The sequence below is a fragment of the Cyanistes caeruleus genome, chromosome 14, assembly GCF_971803275.1.
Source record: "Cyanistes caeruleus chromosome 14, bCyaCae1.hap1.1, whole genome shotgun sequence".
Lineage (NCBI taxonomy): Eukaryota > Metazoa > Chordata > Aves > Passeriformes > Paridae > Cyanistes > Cyanistes caeruleus.
Genome location: NC_141714.1, coordinates 17169666 through 17173996, shown reverse-complemented (window position 1 = coordinate 17173996; position 4331 = coordinate 17169666).

Sequence of the window (4331 nt, the reverse complement as noted above, 5' to 3'; positions counted from 1 at the left end):
GCTTTTTCTGGATCAAACTTTCCACCAGGAATCAGAAAATTTTCCCCTTTTTTTCTCCTCTTTAAGAAAACAGTCCAAGAAAGGTCTCCCTGACTCTCCCACGACAAGTGGCACATCCATGTACACAGAAGAAGGAAGATTTTCTTTCAGAAATCTGACTTGCACAGAACAAAACAATTGACACCATACTTACTTGCCATAAAGGTACTAATATATTTATTTGTGTTTCGTAAAACCTGATTTAAATGTGATCTTTAAACAGGTGCTGGTCTAACAGACAGGATTATAAAGCTGCAGCTTCTAGGGGGAAAATATAGGCAGTAAAAAGGAATTTAGGAGCTTAAAAAATTAGAGGAATATAGAATCATAGAAAGGTTTGAATGGGAGAGAACCTTTAAAGTCCATCCTGTTCCATCTCCTGCCATGGGAAGGGACAACTTCCACTATCCCAGGTGGCTCCAAGCCCTGTCCAACCTGGCCTTGGACTTCAGCTGACTTTATTCCCGACTTTCTCTCTTAGGAAAGTGCATAATAATCAGCACTGATGTCACCATTATAGATCAAAAGTCACCAATGAATTGTGTGATTGTTTTTATCTGCTCTGCCTATGCCTTTGGGGACAGTACCTATAATTAGACAGCACAAGGAAAGTGTGTTTTTTTTTAAAAAATGAAATTGTTAAGGAGCTGATGCTGAAGCAAGTTCAAATATAAAAAGTAGATTTAAAATAACACTTTACTGTAATGAGTAGAAATCATGACAGGAGAATAAAGCATAAGAAAATATCCTTGGGGCATAAGTGAGATGATTAGAAATATCATTAAAGCTAAAGCATCTGTTTGAATCCTTTGTGAGACACCCAATTCACCCACATGCACACATAAATGAGGGCTCAGTTTACTAATGCTGCAGTTTGAACACTAAATATAGCATGCTTTGCATTTAAAGAACATACAGATTAAATACGAGCTGCCTGTGAGACAGGGGAGCTGCAGTAATGATTGGCTGGGGGCTTAAAGATCTTCTGCAAACAGGCAAATGTCCAACTCCAGCAAATATTCGTTAAGGAAAATTTCACATCAGGCATCAATTTTATACCACAAACGTAAAATAAAGACTATTTTTTAAAGGTTTGTAGGGAAAACTAAAATCCATTAGTGAAGAGCAGCAGCAGGGTGGCAGCTGCACTCCTGTCAGAGCAGGGCAGGTCCAGATGGGTCAGGGGAGCTGGGACAGAGCCCAGGAATTCAGGAGATCTTCTCCTGGAGGAAATGGGGCTGCAAGAACAGCCCCACCAAGGAAACAGAGACAAGCTGGAAATACAACTCATGTGGATATTGAACACACATCCCTTTCCTTTCCTAGCAGAGCCCAGTTCCATCCTTCTGGCAGCTGTGCACTGCTCTACCTGAGTCTGGTGTCATTAACACCCCAAATTGCTCTTAATGCCATTAATGTTCTCCACTCACCTGGGATGTCTGCACAGACCCCAGCCCAACATGCAGCCAGCTCTCGTCTGATTATCAGCTCCTTCATTACTGATTTTTAATGATTTCATTAATTTAAAATGGAACTTATAAGATAATTTCTGAATGAGTCACTTTTGTGCCTTTCTCTCAGTCTTTAGCCTCTTTACTCAGTCTTTAAAGATAAAAGACTTCCTCTGTGTCTTACCTTTAAAAATATATGTTGATCCTTAAGAGTTCCTGCACATGAATGGCAAGTCTCGAAGCTAATGAAAGGATAGCTACAAAATTCCTCTTAGTCATGGTTAAATCTCTTTGCAGAGCAAAACCAAAATATTTTAAGAATGCTATACCAAGATTTTGGGATGTGATGAAGCTCTTTTGTGGATACATAATTCTAATGAGATTTGATCACAGCTCTGTAATCTACTTTCAAAAGGTCAGGAGAATAATGATTCATTTCTCCTAATGGTTTGACACTTTTGTAAAGTATGTTTTGGGAACATGACAAGGAAATAAATATATTGCTGTATGTGAATTCCCAGCTGGAAGGATGGAGGATTATGATAACACAGGCCAAGAGTTTGATTTCCTTTTTGTGATAATAAATGCTTACTTTGTAATATTACAGGTAATCAGTCTTTCTTACCATGTTCTGCAGCAAGGCACATTAATAGTTCATTTAACTGGAGCCCTGCTTACAGTTAAAGCTGGTTCTGTCTCTGCTCTGTCACCACCAGCTGCAGAATGCATTTCAGAGCTCTACACTTATGTTCTGTAGCTGGTTCTGCCCTGCTTTAATTATTGATCAGTGATTGATCATCAGTGATCTGTGTTTATTCAGCTGGGGTTTCTGGTATTAATCTATGCTTGCCCCCTCAATCCTCTGCTCTCCTCATTTTTTGCTGGGTTCTTTGGAAACCTCTTCTACATATTCTAAATTCCTTCAACAGCTTTTGAGATCTGGCTTGCCAAGAGCATAAAGCCTTTTTAAACAACCCAGCCATGCATGCATCCTTATCCTGGGCTCGTTAAATAGTTCTCTACACAAAGTAATAGGCCATTAAAACATACATTTATGGGTGTAGCTATAAATGTGTGGTAACTGTGTGTTTTTAATATCTATTAGTTACAGCAGTATCATTGCTGTGTCACCAAAACTGCCTGACAGCAGCACAGCAAAATATTGGTTACTACAGAGAGCAGGGCACAGAGCAGGTCAAGTGTCTTGATCCAGGTTTAGACTCAGATCTTGACTCAGATCCAGCTTTATGCCAGACTTGTAACACGAGGGAGCAAACAACAGCTTCCCAGAAGTGTCATGATGGAAAAATCAAGAGGTCCAGGTTGTTTTCTCCCCCTGTTTTTTTACAGTTTCATGAAGTGTTACAGAGCTTTGCACACAGAGGTGGCTTTGGGCTGGTTCCTAACTGCTGACAAATATGCAATTCTTGCCTCTTCTATGAATAAGGAACTAAAATTTCTTCAACTATTATGTTTTCAGATTTTAAAATTGCCTTGAAAGAAATTAGATGAACAAAAATAACCCAAGTGTCTGTATAGGATGTGTTATTAACAGATCTTCCGTGCTAGTGTCACTTCCAGGCATTCATGTAATAACTGTATGGAAATAAAAATAAACAGTGCTAATAAACTTTGCCATCAGGAATGCAGTCACTCTGATACTTTTAGGCCAGAGTCCTGAAGGCTATAATAATTATACTTAAATGTTCCCAGCGTATTTATGTGTGTTCCTTTTAAAAGGAACAGATTTTTGCCCTTAAGGCCCACTCAAGTCCCAATGATTTTAATTAGTGACACACATAGCTTAATTCCACTTACTCTACGTGCACTTTTAGGAATGCTGAAACCAGTTAAGAGCTCTCCACATCCAAGGAGCTGAAGGTGTATGGGAAGTGCTACAGATTTAATGAACAATTCTCACAACTGCAAGAGGGGACTCTGGTTCCTGGGGACTCTGGCTGTGGGCAGACGTGATTAAAGTGCAGCCACAGCTTTGCAGAAACCACGGGCTGGGTCAGCTCGGGGTGGAGGGCACTGAGCAGTTCCAATTGACTTGGGCAAGCCTGGCAGGCATGAGCTTTTTAGTTTCCTGGCTGAACCAAATTTCTCTCAGGGATTGGATGTGTGCAGCAGTTTTCTCATGGCCTTCTGCTGTGTTCCCCTCAGTTCTACCAGTCCTGTGTGGGGTCCAGGACCACGGGATTTTCAAAGAAGCTTTGAAAAGCTTTGAAAATTTCCACATTTTTGTGTTTGCAGTGTGTGACACCAAGCTATTTGTTTGGGTCTCTTCTTGTCCTGTTTTATCTTATTCAACATTCAGCTTTAAAAATGAACATGAGTGATAAATGAGACCCTGGGTGAGAAAGGACAGCTGTGATTTCAAAAGCGTGACAGGATGAGTATGTCTGAGTGTTCTTAGCCCATTCTGTAGTTTGATTTTCTCCTTCCCTCCATCCCTTCTTCTTGTGGCCTCTTCAGCTCAAGATTTGCTAACACTTCAGAGTCTTTGATAGAATTTGTTACATTTTAAAAGTGTATCATAGTTTCCTTAAATTTATACAGACTTGTTTCATATATTAAACTGTGAGGGAACCTAGAAACAATGCCCAAAAGATCTGTCTGTCTCTCCAAGTTGGTTTTGTTTGCTGGGATGTCTTAGCATGGAAATATTTTTGGTTATCAAAGTTATATTTTCATCAACAAGGCAATTGAAATAAATCTGAGGGCAGTGTTTTGACTGTGTTCTCTGCATTCACTATTTATATTTCTGTTGGAATCTTTCCATTGCAGCTTGGGTGTTTTGTCACAGAGATGATTATAGGGGTTGTACCTCTCATAATT